This window comes from Dermacentor albipictus, chromosome 6 (genome assembly GCF_038994185.2).
Source record: "Dermacentor albipictus isolate Rhodes 1998 colony chromosome 6, USDA_Dalb.pri_finalv2, whole genome shotgun sequence".
Lineage (NCBI taxonomy): Eukaryota > Metazoa > Arthropoda > Arachnida > Ixodida > Ixodidae > Dermacentor > Dermacentor albipictus.
In genome coordinates this window covers 106,813,937-106,833,006 of record NC_091826.1, presented here as the reverse complement: position 1 = coordinate 106,833,006, position 19,070 = coordinate 106,813,937, and the positions used below count along the sequence as shown (strand labels likewise).

The 19,070-nt window shown below is 49.1% G+C and overlaps 1 non-coding gene across 1 annotated transcript; it reads left to right on the top strand.

Annotated features, from left to right (window-relative positions):
* The first annotated feature begins 16,435 nt into the window (after positions 1–16,435).
* On the top strand, positions 16,436–16,517 carry TRNAS-CGA (transfer RNA serine (anticodon CGA)). Its single transcript has one exon. It is a non-coding gene; the product is annotated as a tRNA-Ser (tRNA).
* Positions 16,518–19,070: the final 2,553 nt, after the last annotated feature.

The following is a 19,070-nucleotide window of genomic DNA, read 5'->3' as shown; positions in this document are numbered from 1 at the left end:
GCAGTGGCTTTCACTGTACGTATTCGGTAAAGAGATAGCGTCTGTCAACGATTCTCCGCTTTCAGTTTTCCCAAGAATATTATTTCCTCGGGAAAAAACTTCCTTCGTTTCGAGAGTACTTGCAGAAATCTCCAGGTGGGCAGCCACGTGGTGTTTGTATTGAGCGCCGTAAGCCAAACCTGTGAGGAGCGCGCCGCGTGATCCCTCATACTACGCAAGGGAGGCGCTTCCGACAGATGGCGACTCCGTAAGCCCTCGCCTACCGGTACACACGGCGTTCGTGCGCTAAATAAGTTCAGTGTACCCAACCAACTGAAAGGAAAAGATATTGCACGATTTAAAAAATGTGGCCTTTGTGTGAACTTGAAAACACAGTTTATGAAACGTGCATCAGATGCTGCCGCATAGCGCATTAAACAAGGTAAGGACAAAGAACTTTAAAGCTGGTAATGGAATACTGACAAGGGAATTTTCGGAGCACTCCGCAGCGTATATGTGAAGTAAGGAAGCTCTGGAAATGCAGGCATCAGTGTTTGTTCATCGATCTATGTGCTACAATTTGAACAAATCTACCAACGACCCCGGCTTTAAAACAATGAACAGAAAGCAAGAACGCTCGTTTTCTTCAACCTGCCAGGGCTAAGCCCTCAACCGTGTGCATTCTTTTACCAAAATATATTTTACTCGATACTGGAATGACCATTGGACACAGGCGCCGAGCGGCATCTTCTGCATTTCTGTTTCAAAAAGTGGAACCGATAACAGATTATCGTGCCGAATCTCCCACAAGCTCCAATTTGCAAAAGAAAGGAAAAATAAATGCCGGCTCTCCCGTAGTCGAGAGTAGATGTAAACATGAAATCGCAACTGGCAAAGCACATCGGATACTGGCGACAATCTTAAAATGGGTGCAGCGCATGTTCGCAACGGCATACCCACCCACCTCACCATACCGCACCACATCGCACTACACCATACTGTGCACTGGTCTATATGGAGGCTGCCGAGCTAGTAGAATACCTGCTGAAGGCGGCACGACAAACAGCGATGAACGCCAGGGAGACAGAGCACACTGCCCGCAGCTAGAAGAAAAGCGCCTGAAGGAGGCGCCTTGCAGCGCGATGCCATCTTTCTAGGCTACGCAGAATCCGGGCCGTGGAACTTGTGGACCCCTTGCGTTCAAAAGGGCACAGGCAACCATATCTCTGTGCCAAAAGATGACAATGAAGTGTATGGTGCCCTGTATTGCCTTTTGAATGTCGCTATTACATTCACATTCTAATGCAACATGCCCCCATCGTTTCCCTAGCTTTACCGCAGCAAGCACGTGCTTCTTCCTTATATATTGCTTTGTAAGTGCGTGTTCTAAGGCACACTGATCTCGCTTCGAAAAGTAATGAGCTTCCCTTCATGTTATCACAAATTGTTCCTTTCCTGATTTTGTTCTTTCCTCTTAAGTAGTTACTCATAGAAGAAAAACATTGATTTACAGTGGAGGAAAAAGCTAGGAAGCTTACGAGCAAGTATGCGACCTGTATGGTGATCAACATGGCAACAAAGAACGTCGATCGGAAAGCCAGAGACGTTGAGATAATCTCATGGGTTACGGCAATAGAAAAGAAGCCTGTCATGAGTAACTACTTAAGAGAAAAAAAACGAAATCAGAAAAGAAATAATTTATGATAACTTAAAGGGAAGCTCATTACTTTAGGAAGCGAGATCAGTATTCTTTAGAACAGGCAATTTTGAAGCGAGATACAACAAGGAACAAGCAGGTGCTTGCTGCGGTAAAGCTAGAGAAACGATAAAGCATGTTTTATTAGAATGCGAAGATATCTACCTAGCGGTCGATTTAGGCACCTCTGGCCTCTGGCCCTTGGATTCAGCGAGTACACGGGGAAAGCAAACATGTCCACAGTAGAGATTATAAGAGGCGATTGGGGGACGATTCGTGGAAGAAAAGTAGGGAACCGACAACCAACGGAAGTGTACAAAAAAAATTTAATTATGGGGTTTTACGTGCCAAAACCACATTCTGATTATGAGCACGCAGTAGTGGAGGACTCCGGAAATTTCGACCTCCTGGGGTGCTTTGAAGGGAAGCTGAAACGGTTTTCAATTTCCATGAATTGCTGGGATTGGGAAGAACAGACCTAATAATTTACGGTTCCGAAATTTTTTTTCGTTTTATTAATATAAGAGGCGGAAATCGCTTTCTAAATCACCCGCGCGGACACGCCCCCATTGCTTCCCGGAGCGCCTGGTGAGGCTGTTGCCAGAGGAGAGAACCGGTGAGAGTGACGTCATGGGCGGAGACCGAGCCAACCGAGCTGCGGACCGGCGTGCTGACATGTGCTGGCATGCCTCTTTCCGTCCTGCGCTTTACTGAACGACGCTACGAGAGATCTGCCGCCGCCGCCACCGCTCACGTTTGTTTTGCGATTTTCGTAAACGGTTCTTTCCTTCTGTGCTGCGTGAGTGCGCCCAACATGCCCTCGTTCTTTGCAGCATTCGGCTGCGCGAACACAGGCGGGCGAGACAATGTGGTGTTTCACAGGTTCCCGAAGGAAAAGAAGCTTGCAGCGCCGTGGGTACGTGCGGTGAGGAGAGATAAGTTCATGCCGACGAAATCAACTGTGCTGTGCTCGGACCATTTCAGCGACAGTGACTATCAGCGGAGCTTGACAACGATGCTGGCAATCGGTCATCATCATCATCATCATCATCATCATCATCATCATCATCATCATCAGCCTGGTTACGCCCACTGCAGGGCAAAGGCCTCTCCATATTTCTCCAACAACCCCGGTCATGTACTAATTGTGGCCACGCCGTCCCTGCAAACTCCTTAATCTCATCCGCCCACCTAACTTTCTGCCGCCCCCTGCTACGCTTCCCTTCCCTTGGGATCCAGTCCGTAACCCTTAATGACCATCGGTTATCTTCCCTCCTCATTACATGTCCTGCCCATGCCCATTTCTTTTTCTTGATTTCAACTAAGATGTCATTAACTCGCGTTTGTTCCCTGACCCAATCTGCTCTTTTCTTATCCCTTAACGTTACACCTATCATTCTTCTTTCCATAGCTCGTTGCGTCGTCCTCAATTTGAGTAGAACTCTTTTCGTAAGCCTCCAGGTTTCTGCCCCGTAGGTGAGTACTGGTAAGACACAGCTATTATATACTTTTCTCTTGAGGGATAATGGTAACCTGCTGTTCATGATCTGAGAATGCCTGCCAAACGCACCCCAGCCCATTCTTATTCTCCTGATTATTTCCGTCTCATGATCCGGATCCGCCGTCACTACCTGCCCCAAGTAGGTGTATTCCCTTACGACTTCCAGTGCCTCGCTGCCTATTCTAAATTGCTGTTCTCTTCCGAGACTGTCAAACATTGGTTTAGTTTTCTGCAGATTAACTTTTAGACCCACTCTTCTGCTTTGCCTCCCCAGGTCAGTGAGCATGCATTGCAATTGGTCCCCTGAGTTACTAAGCAAGGCAATATCATCAGCGAATCGCAAGTTACTGAGGTACTCTTCATTACCTTTTATCTCCAATTCTTCCCAATCCAGGTCTCTGAATACCTCCTGTAAAACACGCTGTGAATAGCATTGGAGATATCGTATCTCCCTGCCTGACGCCTTTCTTTATTGGGATTTTGTTGCTTGCTTTATGGAGGACTACGGTGGCTGTGGAGCCGCTATAGATATCTTTCAGTATTTTTACATACGGCTCCTCTACACCCTGATTCCGTAATGCCTCCATGACTACTGAGGTTTCGACAGAATCAAACGCTTTCTCGTAATGAATGAAAGCTATATATAAGGGTTGGTTATATTCCGCAGATTTCTCTATCACCCGATTGATAGTGTGAATATGATCTATTGTTGAGTAGCCTTTACGGAATCCTGCCTGGTCCTTTGCTTGACAGAAGTCTAAGGTGTTCCTGATTCTATTTGCGATTACCTTAGTAAATAGTTTGTAGGCGTTGACAGTAAGGTGATCGCTCTATAATTTTTCAAGTCTTTGGCGTCTCCTTTCTTATGAATTAGGATTATGTTAGCGTTCTTCCAAGATTCCGGTACGCTCGAGGTCATGAGGCATTGCGTATACAGGGTGGCCAGTTTCTCTAGAACAATCTGTCCACCATCCTTCAACAAATCTGCTGTTACCTGATCCTCCCCAGCTGCCATCCCCCTTTGCATATCTCCCAAGACTTTCTTTACTTCTTCGGGCGTTACCTTTGGGATTTCGAATTCCTCTAGGCTATTTTCCCTTCCATTATCGTCGTGAGTGCCACTGGTACTGTATAAATCTCTATAGAACTCCTCAGCCACTTGAACTATCTCATCCATATTAGTAATGATATTGCCGGCTTTGTCTCTTAACGCATACATCTGATTCTTGCCAATTCCTAGTCTCTTCTTCACTGTTTTCAGGCTTCCTCCGTTCCTGAGAGCATGTTCAATTCTATCCATATTAACGCGATAGCGTTAAGGAGCTCGTGTCGCAGAAAAGCCGGTGTCGTCGGCGTCGGTGTCGGCGTCGGCGTTTGCGGCGTTGACCGTGAGCGATAAATCATGGCAGGCGCTTCATAAATAAAAAGCAACTTCCAAGATTGGCCCAGTGGGAATCGAACCAGGGTCTCCGGAGTGTGAGACGGAGACGCTACCACTCAGCCACGAGTTCGATGCTTCCAAGCGGTGCAAACGCGCCTCTAGTGAATGCGGTGTTGCCTTCGAAACGAGCCGTGGAAAGTTATACTGCGGTGTATATCGGTAATTATGAACATGTAACGTACAGAAGTCACAATTACACGAGTTGCGAAGTGCGTTTCCGCTGCATTTCTTCTGCGCTTTCCGCACACGCAGAGCCATCTTGCGGCAAACACAGAAGACCCCGTCCTCTCAATGTACGGCGCTGCCCCGACAGGAGGCGCGCCGCGCGCGCATTGGGACCGCTGCCAGGCGCGTCGCGGGACTCCCTCTCCCCTGACGACGCTTCGCCGTGCTCCCGGTTTAGATCACTATCTATCTCTCTGCCCGTGCCGATCACGACGTTTGGCTGGCGTAGATCGTTTCCCCTCCGAGACACCGAGTTCTTTGGTTCGTTCCGTTCGCTCAGGCGCACGTTTCGTTGCCGCGCCGAACGATGCGTTGCTCGACGCTCACCGCGTGATAGGTGGGCGCTAAGTCCGATGCGGGGCGCATCGTAGGTGATCGCTGTGCCGTAGCGCATTGTCGACCCCTTGGCGGGTCGACGGGAACGCTGTCGCGTCCCACTCTTGAAGGCGAAGCTTAAGCGTCCTCCAATTTTATATTTCCTGATGTCAGCTGTCTTACGCTTGTTGATTAACTTCGAAAGTTCTGCCAGTTCTATTCTAGCTGTAGGATTAGAGGCTGTCATACATTGGCGTTTCTTGATCAGATCTTTCGTCTCTTGCGATAGTTTACTGGTATCCTGCCTAACGAAGTTACCACCGACTTCCATTGCACAATCCTTAATGATGCCCATGGGATTGTCGTTCATTGCTTGAACACTAAGGTCCTCTTCCTGAGTTAAAGCGGAATACCTGTTCTGTAGCTTGATCTGGAATTCCTCTATTTTCCCTCTTACCGCTATCTTACCTCTTACCGCTATGGCAATCGGTGTTGTTCCGTCTATATTCTCCTACAAGAGAATATACCATCCGTGTACTTATACGGCTGCTAACACGTTCTTTTAAAAAAATTTCTTTTCGCTATTTTTTATTTGCAGCCCGTCGCGGCAGCTTCACGTCCATGCTCGCGCGAGCAAACGCCGCTGGCACGCTGCGAAGCATAGATGAAAACGCGTGCTGTAATAAATTTTGTTGACCGGACTTCGAGCGTAGCTTCCACAGCGTTGCACCTGAGGTATCAAATGGAGTGTAGGCTTGCCTAGTGACATTCGACGTACGGTTCAGTTATCGTGTTTACCACACGGCGGTGCTAAAACTGCCTAATATTTTTATGTCAACACTAGCATGGAGCACGCATACCGATTCTTGATCGAGCCACACTCGCAGAGTCGTCGAACCATAGTATGAATACTGCACATAAAATACCTCTGGTCATCTCTGGGTGTGTATGATAAGCAATTTCCATGACTGTACCTCACAGCACTGCATGTGCGCGCTTTGAAACGCGGCACTAATTTTGCGATCGTGTATCAACACTGAAAAAACCACGGGACTTTAATGAACAAGCAGCGGCAAGGTGCTTGACATCGCGGAATTGCACCCGTGTTTAGAATGTAATGAGAAGTTAGTGCTTCGGCATTCTTCCAGCAGCATGTTCCCAGTGACACTTTAGCGCATTTTTTCTCCCGTCATTGCAAGGTGCAGCTACATGAAAAAAAAAAAAAACATATGTACTAGCTAAGATTTCCAGCGCGCGAGAAGGTGCACACATCGCTCTCGCTGTTGGCACACTCAACATCGTCGTTGCCGCCATAGTTTTCCGTATCGGCTGTGGGTTCAAACATGTACGGGGAAAATACAAGCTGTCGGAGACAGCGAGAACGTTCCATCTTACAACTCAGCTATGAAGCCAGAACAGCCGAACCGCGTGCTACCAGAGAGAAAGGAATGGTGCTACGCTCTGAAACGGAGACATGCGGCGGCGCCGACCGGCGATGATGATGATAGCAACTTTATTGTACCGCTGGATAAGGAGGCCTCTACTCCCCGTCCCCGGCACACATGCCTTGGGGACGGGGGCCGGAACCTCCGCGATTAGAAGCAAGCAAAGAGGCCTTGACTCTTCGCGGCTTCTTCCGCCAGGCGGATGGCGTGTTGCTGTGGAGTAGGGTCCTCGCTCCGCAGCAGGGCTTCCCAGGCCTCTCTACAATTTATGTTTGCTTTAGCCCCTGGTGAGCTAGCGCATTCCCAGATTATGTGATCGAGGGTCCCTCTCGCCCCACAGTGTTTGCACTTATCGGTTTCTCTGTCATGCATAACATGGTATGCCCAGACCGGCTTTACGAAGTTCCCAGCTTGCAGGCGCCGCCATGCGACTGCCTCTCTATTGTTTAGACTTTTATTCGGTGGTGGCACCAGTCTCCTGCGTAGCCGATAATTTTCGACAATCTCCGTATAATTTTGCAGACGCTCGTCCATGTTCCGGCAGTCGGGCGGTTCCACAGCCACCCGGAAGTAGAGAGCTCGGGCTAACTCGTGGGCCGCCTCGTTGCCAGGAACGGACGTGTGTGCAGGGGTCCAAATTAGGCTAATTTTTCTGTTCAGCCGTCTACTGGCCAGAACCCTTGCCGCTTCCGGCGAGATCCTGCCCTTTCCAAAATTCCAGATGGCCGTTTTGCTATCGCTAATTATGAAATTTGCTTCCGTTCCCACGCAAGCGAGCGCTATCGCAACTTCTTCAGCCGTTTCCGAGTTGCGGCTTCTAATGGTGGCGGCCGATACGGGGGCACCTCGGCCGTCGACCACCGAGGCGACCGCCGCACCCGACTTGCCACTTGCCGCGTCCACGTACGCAACCGACTTGCTGTTCATTGAATCAAAGCGTTTGATTAGTGCTTCTGCTCTTTTTTCCCTCCTCTCCGTGTGGAATATGGGATGCATGTTACGAGGGAGGGGGGGAATGATTATATTTTCTCGGCAGTCCAGCGGGATGTTTGTCTTGCCTGGTAGTCCCCTGTCTGTTTGCAGGCCTACCATATCGAGGATAGCTCTGCCCGTGGTCATTCGGCTTAATCTTTCAAGCTGCGAAATTCTGACAGCCTCCGCTATTTCGTCCCAGGTATCGTGCACTCCCATAGAGAGGAGCTTTTCTGTGGAGGTGGTAATTGGTAAGCCTAAGGCCCTCTTTTTGCACCGTCGAATGAGCTAGTCGAGTTTCCTCCTCTCCTCTGACCTGATGTTTAAGAAAGGCGTGGCATAGCACACGCGGCTTATTACGTATGCTTGGGTTAGTTTAAGCAAGCTTCTTTCCTTCAGGCCTCGTCCTTTCAGCGCGACCCTTCTAAATATGCCAAGTGCTTGCGTGGCAAAGCCCTCTAGATTTTTGATTGTCCCATCATTATATCTGTTTTCCTGTATGAAAAGTCCTATGGATTCTGATTTGGCTAACCTTTGGGACCGGTTTCCCCTCTATTTTAATGTCAAATTCCCAGCTACGCTTGCACCGGAGCGACTTTGGGTTGTAGACGAATAACTCCGATTTTTGCGGTGAGCACGACAGACCCCTACCGGCAGCATAGAGCACGACAGTATCCGCCGCCGCCTGCAGGCGCTCCTCGATGCTCGCATCGCTCCCCTGATTGGCCCAGAGGGTGATGTCATCCGCATAAATACTGAAATTTAGTCCCTGTATGTTTCTCAGAGCTTCGGGGAGGCCCCTCATCGCCACATTGAAGAGGAACGGGGAAAGAACTGAGCCCTGCGGCGTGACCGTGCTTCCTAATTTCAGTGTTGGAGATTCAATATCTTGGAACTTCATGCAGGCAGTTCTGTCTGACAGAAAGTCCTTTACATAGTCGAATGTTCGCGCGCCTACCCCGATTTCTTGGAGACCGCGGAGTATCGCTTCGTGTTTAACATTATCAAAAGCCTTTGTCAAGTCCAGGCCGAGGATTACCTTGGCGTCTCTAGAACGTGAGTCAATTATGTCATGTTTTAGTCGAAGCATCACGTCCTGCGTACACAAGCCCGGTCGGAAGCCGATTATCTCGTGCGGCCACAGGTCGTTCTGCTCCATAAAGTGCGTCAGTATGGTCTGGACTACGCGCTCCATCAATTTCCCCATGCATGAGGTTAGGGAAATGGGTCTTAGGTTTTCTAGTTTAGGGGGTTTGCCCGGCTTCGGAATTAGGATCACGTTTGCCATCTTCCATTGGGGTGGCAAGTGGCCTTTAGTCCAAATTTCTTGCATGTACTCCGTCAGAGCGCTGATGGAGGCATCGTCCAGATTTCTTAGAATTTTGTTTGTTATCCCGTCAGGGCCCGGGGCTGATTTGGTTTTTAGTCCCAATATTACTGCCCTGACCTCCGCCTCCGTGATGGGTGCGTCGAGCTCCTCATTGGGAGCTACGTCATATTCCGGGAGGGGGGTGCTATGCGTATCGCCAATGTACATGGTGATCAGTTTGTCCATAAATTCCGCGTCTGTACCCTCATACGCGTGCCTGGCTTTTGATAATCTAATTCCCGATAGGGTTTTCGAATTGGTCGGATCTAATAGGTGTCTCAGCAGACCCCACGTTTTGGAAAGGCTCATGCCCCTCTCCATCTCGTCGCATCTGCTGCACCAATTCTGTTCGCATAATTTGATCGCGTAATTTTCAATTTCTTTGTTATGTCTAGCAATCCGCCTTCTAAGATTACGGTTCCATTTTTGCTTCTTTAGTCTGCGCTCCATACCGCGTTTTGCCTCCCACATGCGAAGCAGTTTGCTATCCATTATTTCCGGGGCATCGTCCCCTTCAATCGTCTTGGTTGCCTCTTCAACGTGACGCGCGATGACCTCCGTCCAGTTCTCTATGTCTGTGATTTTCCCTATGGCAGCTTTCTCTCGTTTCTCCCTAAATAATCCCCATTCGGTGATCCTCGGTTGACGCACACGACGCGTCTTCACCCCTTTTTTAAGGATCGAGGCCAGAATGAAATGATCACTTCCGAAATTGAGCTCCGAGTTCTTCCAATTCAGATCTGTCATATTTTTTGAGAAGGTCAGGTCAGGGGAGGTGTCTGTGCACACGCTATTACCCACCCTGGTCGGACAGCTAGGGTCCGTGTGTAGGGTGAGTCCTAGCTCGTGCGCATCCTCCCATAGCTGCCTGCCTTTTGGATCTTGTTTAGCGTAACCCCATTCCGGATGCGCTGCATTAAAGTCACCTACTATTAGTAAGGGATTTATCCCGGCTGCCTGAATAGCTTTGCGGAAGAGGGCCCTGAATCGCACCTTTCTCTGCTGTGGAGTGCTGTACAAGTTTAATAGGAACACGCTCGGTTCCTCTTTTCGTCCCGTAATAATTTCCAGGAGCACTGCCTCAATGTCTCTCGAGTTGATTTCGTGCACGATTGCTGCAATATTCCTCTTAATGAACGTAGTGACGCGAGATTTCTCACCCCTGTCACTTGAAAAAGCTTGGTATCCCGAGAGCTGTGCTGCTTTGCCCGTCTCCTGCACGGCTATAGCTAGCGGTTTCTCATCTAATAGCGTCAAGTACTGTTGCACTAACGCTCGCTTGCGTTGGAAGCCGCGATAGTTCCACTGCCAGATGAAAGACTCATTTTGTGCGCCTCTGGCCATGTTGGAGGTGGTCGAGTTGTTCCTCTGCTTTTAGTTGCCATTCTCCGATGGCTACTAATTCTGCCCTTTGCTTTTGTACTGCACCCGTAAGGGCTTGGATCTGGCTTTGAGTCTGCTGTATTGCTCCCATAATTTGGGCCATGAAAGAATAAAATTTAGCTTCGATTTTGGCTTCTAATCTTTTCTCTAGTGCCACCAACGGATCAACGTCTTCCCCTTTGCGTTTCATTGGGGGTGGTCTAGCCGATTCAATAATCATATTTTCCTCCTCCGGTGCCGCAGGCTGCATGGGAGTCGCAGCCATAGGGACCGGGCGGGTTGGTTTCGATACCAATTTTGGTTGCGTGTTGTGGGTAGAGGGGGACCCCGTACACGGTTGTGATTTTGGTCTATGCAACTCTTCAGTGAGCTTATTAATGATCTCTTTAAGCTCCCCAACCTCTTTCCGTAATTTATCGATCTTATCATCTTTCTTATCTTTTACCTGGGAAACCCCACTGCCAAAGCTTACATTGTTTCTGTCCCTGCTCTGCTTCCGCTTCTTAGTCCATGGGTTCGCCGGGTCCCTGGAGCTTGATCTCCCCCTTTGTCTGGATCCGGAGCGGCCCCTGGTGCGGGACCGCGAACGGCCACGCTGCTGGTGCCCTCCGGTGGTCTCCTCCAGCCTCGGAAAGGAGTCGGTTCTGGCACGAAAGTCCTCGTTTCCGCGCCTGACCTTGGAACGATCCCTGGGATTCACCTCTGCAGTCGCTCCGGCTTGCTGCTGCTTTTGAAGTTGCCGCTGCTGTAGCATGTTGGTCTTCCGTTCCCACTGCCTCTTCTTCACCTCGTAAGGAACACGGTAGAGTTCTCTACATTTTCTGTCACCGAGCGGGTGTCCTTTCCCGCACAGTTGGCACTTGGGCTCACATAAATGGTCTTGTGGTGGTTGCTCCATGCCACAGCCACGACACTTCACATTCGTGGGGCCCGGGCAGACGTCCTCGCGGTGTCCGAGCCGTCCGCAGGCGTTACAAACTTCGTACTTCTTGCGCTGGATTACGCAGAGTTGCGCCACGGGCGTAAGTCTCACCCACCGCGGCACCTCTTTGTCTTCGAACAGTATTAGAACTGTCCTCGACGTTCTTCCGAGTCGTCGTACTCCCAAGACCGGGGGATTCCCGTAGATTTGCAGCCTTTTCAAGATCTCTGCGTCGGAGAAGGACAAAGGGACTTCATGCACGACGCCTTTTCCGCAGTCCTCCGGCATAGCGACGTACGTAGTCATTTCAATTTTTTCCCCTTCGAACACGAGGAGCTTCAAGTCCGCGTATTTTCGCTTCCTTTCCGCGCTGACGGCGGCGACGAGAATGGAATGTTGCTTCACATTCATCAAGATGACGTCCTCTCCGGCGGCGTCTGGACTGACGCCAGCCGCCTTAAGTATTACGTCTGCCAAATACGCACTTCCGTATTTCATTAGACGTACGAGACCACCGTGCAGCCTCATGACTACTTTCTCGGCGCCGTCCGGAAGTCGGGCAAATTGCCTTTCAACCGACTTAGCCGCCATCTTCCTTCCTGCGAGCTTCTCGGCGGCTCGCTGCCGTTCCATATGGCGTGCCTCGTTGTTCACTAGGGGGGCCGCTTTTCCTTTCTCCTTTCTAATGTACCATTGCCCCGGCACGTTCAATTCTTCCGGATCGATCTCCGTACCTTCTACGGTCTCCATCATAGTCTTCGAGCTGCGCCTCCGCCGCCGCCGCCACCGGTGGCTTCTTGTCGCTATGTCGAGCCTTAGGCTTAGCTCGCCATGCAGCGCGTAGAACGCTTCAAAGTCTCGATATCGTGAGGAAACGAGGGCCCACCTTGGAAAAATTGAAATCCTCGGTGTCCGTTCGTCGAGTGCTGTTGATTCCAGCTAGAAACCAAGACCGTCGAATCCAACTTGTGCTCGAGCGGCCGTTGTCGACGGAGCCCAACGAACGCACGTCACAGCGGCCCCGACCAATCACGGGCAACAGTGGCGTTCGCGCGATGCCCTGAGGCGCTGGTGCGCATTTTCTTGAAAAAACAGCCGCTTGCGTTCGTTTCCGCCCTTTTTGAACCAGATATTCGTGTTCAGGGGACTCAAAACTGTAGAATGCCGCAGAGAACTCATTTTTTTCGAAAAGTGTTTCAGCTTCCCTTTAACGTGCACCTAAATGTAAGTACACGGGTGTTTTCGCATTTCTGCCCCATCGAAATGCGGGCGCCGTGGCCGGAATTCGATCCCGCGACCTCGTGCTGAGCAGCCTATAACACCATAGCCACTGATGAACCACGGCGGGTCGGAAGCGTTCAATTGCAGTTCCCAATAGGGGTTCAGAAGGTTTGGTGATGGGAATTTTTGGTGGGGTTTCTATCCTTCTCTTTCTTTTGAGGTAGGTATAGGGCATTAGGCAATATAATAACAAAAGCCTCGCGATGCCACCCACCGCGCCCTTCCTGTGGGATGCTCATAGCATTCGTCCGTCCATCCATCCACCCTCAGCGGAGGCTCCGACGCGGTGTAGCCTGGTGCTCGCACCTGTCACAAATGGTTTGTCTTTCGCGTCGGATTAGCCAGTGGCGCCTCGTCGCCTACGGAGTGCAGCTTCAACATGCATCAGCAGTGCTTATACACGCCGCCTACTGCCTCGCTTGTGGTGGCACCAGCCAAGAAAGCTGCTGCACTAAGCGGCGCGGAAAGGTAAGGGCGTCGGCGGGAGAACCTCGCTCTGGTCTGGCGATAGAGACGCGCCCGCGTGAAGCATTCGCGCGTTCGCGGCGCACGCTGCGAACTGTGCACCTGGACTGCGGCTCGGCTGCATGCCAAGGGTGCCGCCCCGTCACGTGCCTGTGGAGACCCGAGGCTCTCGAGCGCCTTCTCCGTGCCTGTTCATCCTTGAGGCAAGAACGCTCCAAACTTACATTACGGACTTATAACTGACGGCGCCAGAGAAGGACGCGGCGCCGCGCCGCTTTCCTCCTCGCACCGCCATACGTGTACATTGCGTTTTCTTCCAGCGGCATCTTGAAAAGGTAGCAGTTCAATGGCGAATTAAGGCAAATTCTAAAGTGTTCTGTCTGGGATTTCTGCGGTGTGAGATGACTCAAGGGCTGCCACCCTGCTGCATTCGGCTGCAAAAATAACTTTCGGAAGCAAGCGTGAATTGCAACTTCAGCCGCGGCAACTTCGTGGACACGGCCGCTGCGATAGCAGAGAAGCATCCGCTTTGTATCGCCAGCATAAACAGAAAGGAGTTGATGCCATCGCGTGTATGTTTTGAAGGTTTAGTTCCCATTTAGCGCTTGTCGACAACCTCGGAACTTAGCAGCCATGACCAAACTGGAATATGAAAGAAAGGTGCGTATTCGAGTTGGTCAGCTATTGGGAATGGATGAAGGTAACTATTTCTTCGTGCATCAACATTACACTTATTTTGCTCAAACGTGTTCTAAGATTATCATGCTTGGCAACCAACGTTTTGGTGGAAGTTGACCGAGGATGTATTACGAAAACAGTAGGTGCCGACTAAGAAATGAAGGTGTTGTTTTCCATTCTCTTATCAAAGCCGCGCCTACCGTTTGCCGTTCGGCCCTAGTTCACATGTGCTCTCCCGTGATTCCGAATCTCGCCGGAAAAGCTTTCGAGGACGCTCATCGCGCGCTGTATTACTGAAGAAAAGAAAATTGCTCTTGCAAAGAGTAGCTGTTCGTTTTGAGCTTTCTCGAGTAAGCGAGGTGCCCTTGCAGGCCAGGCTTCATTCGAGAACTAAGAGCGCGCATAATCTATCAAGGCGTCGCGTGCATCTGGTTGATGGTGGCATATGCGCGGCCACTGTCATAGGCTCATTTTATCCATCTTAACAGCTCTTTCGATCGAGTTATTTTACGGCTCTTTATTTTGCCAAGCTTGATGCTCGGGCCCCAGACAGATAAACAATGTTAAGAAAATCGTACCGCGAATACTTTCGGAGCCCGAAAGCTGTGAAAACTTGTTTCCTCGAAGGTTTGCAGTTACCTGGATTGGGATGTATGCTGGTTCGGCACACCACATGACACATATAGAGACACCTCTGATTGTTGCCTGAGTCATGCTTTAATACAGTTCAAGGCTAGACATACAGTAATAACACGTTACATCTATAGGTTACATATCAACAATGTTCAGACTCGACTCGCCTCCTATCAGATCATGCTAAGTGACGACACGCTAACTTTCCCAATCCAAACAATTTGTTGACGCCTCTCGAGAAAGCGCGAAAACATGCCGCTCGTCATCAACAGCGCGCTTGCCGTGCACCCTCCAGTGCGATCCCACATACCAGCATCGGCAGCGCCGTCTGGCCGCGCTCTTGGATATGCACGGTGTCCCAGCCAACGTTAGCCAAGCTCTTAAAAATAATATATAAGATATACGAGAGTGCAATCAAGGGTATTCTGCCAGCAGTGACATACCACACCAGGAGGACTTCCTTTTTTCACAATATATCAATGGATAATAAGCTAGCATTAATTAAATGACTTCTTCATTACTGAATTAAGGGGGCTAACTTTGGTAGAGATATAATCATTGTGTTCTGAGACAACCGATTCCGCTGTTTTCAGTGTGGTCTGTATCGTGTGATTATTTTTTCCGCGCTATAAAGAAAACACGCGAAGTATGAAAGTAGCCGCCTGATTACGCGTCCGCGCGCCGCGACAGCAGCGCTCCCAGGCGTTACTCGGAAGAATGAACTGTGTTCAATGCCTGGCTCGGCGGCCACGTGCAAGTGGCGAGGCTTCGGTATTGGCGTTGGTCATCGCAAACTGCGAGCTGCGTTTTCCGCGAAAAGCGCGAAGCCATTGCAGTGCGCAGCGGCATTGATGATGACAAAGTCATTGAGCAGAATTAATAGAGAGTTTTAGTTTAGGGGGTGCAAGCGGCTGTGTACGCAAGAACTAGGCGCGACGGTGCTGCGCATGCCCAGAACCATCGCCCCTAGTTCTTGCGTATGGAAGCCGCTTGCACCCCCAAAACTAAAACTCTCTAATTCTTGCTAGTAACGCCTGGGACCGCTGGTGTCATGGCGCGCGCATGCGTAATCATGCGGATATATTCATATTTCGTGCATTTTCTTTATATCGCAGAAAAAATAATTATGCGAGCCATGTCACACAACTTAATCAGCCATTTCAAAGCACAATTACTACTCCTGTATAAAAAACTCGCGCCAATATTTCAGTAATTAACTGTTTCGCTCATTAATCTTATCTAATTACCGACAGTGCAATTACGAAAGAAAGTTCCATCCTGGTGCTATACGTCACTGCTGACAGAATAGCATTAGCTGCATCTTCGTATATTCTAATTTATGTTTAAGGGCTTGGCTAACGTTAGCTGGGACACCCGGTGTACCCTACAGCGCAACATAGAGAAGAGATCACTTAGCGCTCCTGGTGCAAAAACAAAACAAAAACGGAGACGTTCGAAATTTTCGTGTGATTGTATATTCAGTCACAAAACTGCCTGATTTATTTGTCAGTTTGGAGATCAGTATACGGGTAGATTGATAATAAAAATTGTTATTCGCATTATATTGAAAGGCTGTTGGCTCCAAATGAACACCCAGGTTGCAAATGACGCCGTAGGAGAACGCTCCAAATCAATGTATACCGAATTTGTTTTTTTATCATTGTGAGAGCTAAATTAGTTTGGTTGCCTGCCACATCGTAGGTTTTAGTTGCTCAATTAACATTTGCTGTGCTAAGTAAAGTCGTCTTCATGAGCTTGCGTATTCCTTTATATATCGAAAATACCTTTAAGATTAACTGCTTGTTTTTTTATACCACATTATAATTACAAAGTTGCTCTATAAGGTTGCTGTTTTTCTATCCTGTTCCTACTTAGTTTTTCAACATATAGTTGCAACACGTGCTGGCTATGCCCCACACACACGAAAAAATGATGCTCTACCTCAATATTTATTTATTTATTTTTTGCTAGCACTCAATTGTGTTTTTCTTTTGGCAATCGTCCAGTTATTTGCACAAATACTGAATAAGCCTAACATGTTAATCTGGGAGTTGCAATTCCTTGCTCTCTTTTGCGCTAAGTATCATTTACATCGACTGAGACGAGGCTTTCAGCTGGAGCTACCGTATGGCAGTCGTGGCCGAGTGGTTAAGGCGATGGACTCGAAATCCATTGGGGTCTCCCCGCACAGGTTCGAATCCTGTCGGCTGCGTTTCTTTTCCTTTTTTGTTTTACCGAGCGCTGCCGGACACGCATAAAACGATGTGCTTCATAGCGGAAAATGTGTTCGCTAAAGCAAAGGCCCTGAATAATTGTGTTCGCTTGCAAAACTGCCTGTCAATGGGCATGCAAAATATGTTGAGGTGTAATGCATTAGCAAATTACGCTTGGAACCAATAAAGTGCGCAATTTTTACAACTATTTGCTCCTAAACAGGGCACGAAAAGGAAACTCTGGCTGTTTCGAGGGATCAGCTTGTCTCAAGGAACGTCATATGACAGACAACACACGGAAGCAGGAAATCTGGCACATTCCCGCCTCACGAACGCAATACGATAACCAAATGTTTCGTCACAGATTGCCAGTTCTCCTACACAGTAAAGACTTTTCATTACTTTGATACGATGCTACTTGCCTAATGTACTTGCCTTATGTGTGTGTGTTTTGCAGCGAAGCTGTCAGACTCTAGTCGGTCGGTATTTTTCGTGTCTGCGTGAGAAATTTTGCTCACACAAGAATACATGGTAGCTGGAAGTTTTTATGTTTGAGTTTCAGCGCATCGGAATTACGCATTCTCGTATATTCGAGTTGCAATCCGATGCTTAAAATCCGATTAAGGCCCCCCGGCTGAGGCAACACACCTCTTCGGCCTCTGCTTCACGTAGACGGCATTCCCGGACTGACCCACCCGGGGGAAATCGGTATAGTTCCTTTTTCGTGTCTCGCTCTCCTTCTAACCTTTATCTTTCACTTTCCATCTTTCCTGTCTTCTCCTGACTTCCCTTTACTTCCTATTTTTCCAGGCAGCAAGGGTTAACCTTGTGTGAATGACCAACCTTGATTATCTCATATTTGGTTATATTGATAACGTACAGCTGCTGTTTGCAGGACATGTTTTTACAGTTCCTGAAGCGTTCCCTTAAAGGGCTCCACAGTGGGTGGCTGGCGTTATTGCCGGAAACTACACATTCCTCTATGGCTAGTTCCTTCCCCCCGCTCCTTGATCGACCTCCGAAAAGAGGGCGCACCGGGGAAGTATTCCAGTTTTTCGGTCAGCAAAAAGAATCTTTCCCCCGTTCCCATGTCATTCATTCTGGAAAACCAGATATACCAGTGCCGAACAATTTCACCATCCCTCGTTTTCCAGTCTCTCGCCGAAGTTTTTGATACAGGTTATAAAGCATTCGGGATGGCAAGCGGCCGGCGCTCTCCTTTAAGAGCTCCGCGACAACGAACAATATGAAAAGCTACCAAATCTAGAGTTCTTTGGGGACGCCCAAGTAACAGCAACTTCGCACCACACTACAACTACCACCCGTGGCATAGTCTCAGATGGCGATCTGTTGGAGCTGACTGAAGCTGAACTCCTGATGAGCTTCAGTGACGAGAACAACGTTAAACGAATTAAGATGAGGCGTGACAATAAGTACATCCAGACCAAACACCTGATACTTACTTTTGGAACAAGTGTTCTGACCGAGTCCACCGAGGCCGGTTATCTCAAGGTTCGCGTTCGGCCATTGTAACAGTGCATCGGACAAGATGAACCACACAAAAAAAGAAAAGGTGGTCAGTGCTTTGTCCATTTCCTTCAGTTTATCCAATCCAGTGCTTTGTTACTCTATATAACTTCAACACATACCAACGGGCCTAACTTGCAATTTTTTGCAGAACCTTGCCTTGTGTTTCAATTTGCAACAATAAGGCGTTAGCCAATTTTAGCATCTCACATATTTTGTATATTGCACCATTTTTTCGCAATGCATTTTAATGCTCATAGTACACGTCATTAGTCTTTGCCATAATCATATTACGCGCTTATTTTGCGCAATTTACAGCAACTTTTTAGGCCCCTTTGCAGCCACGTCACAGCAACTTCACAGAACTCATCTATCCACTGCGAACTCATAACAACGGCATGGCGCTCTTTGGCCATACCTGGCCAATTGTGCCAGTAAACATCCCACATTCATTCACCAGTGCAGCAGGCCTTCAGTTGTGCCGTTTTCTCTTTCTTCGGGGATGGCTACACAGCGCGTCTGCAGAGGGCCGCCGCACGGTTACCACGGCTACTCGTGGGGCTTCAGCCTGTCCTGTATGAAAACGATGGCGCTGCCGCCTGTTCTGAAAACACCAACGACAATGCTAGATGACGTAGGGGGCGCCAGCAAGGCCGCTCGCCATGTATTTCGCAGGTTCGCTTCGGATAGCACTAGCCTCTCGAGTGCTAGGGAATCTGTACCCGAGTGCTGAAGACACGCCACAGTATTGCAGCACAGTCATCTCGCCCTTTTGGGAACTCAGCGCCGTCGACCCCGAGGTAGAGCCAATAGAAGTAGCGCCGACGCGCGGCTCTCCGAAATGCTCGTATCCGCGCGGTCCGCCTTGAATAGCCCGCCACCGAAGTTTACGTGGTTGGAACTAAGGAAGGCTAGGCTCCCCGAAAAACGAAATGCCATGAACACTCAACGAAATTACAGTGGATTTCAAAGAAGCGAACATTGTCTTAGACAATCATTATTAATTGCTTGTATATGACTTTTTC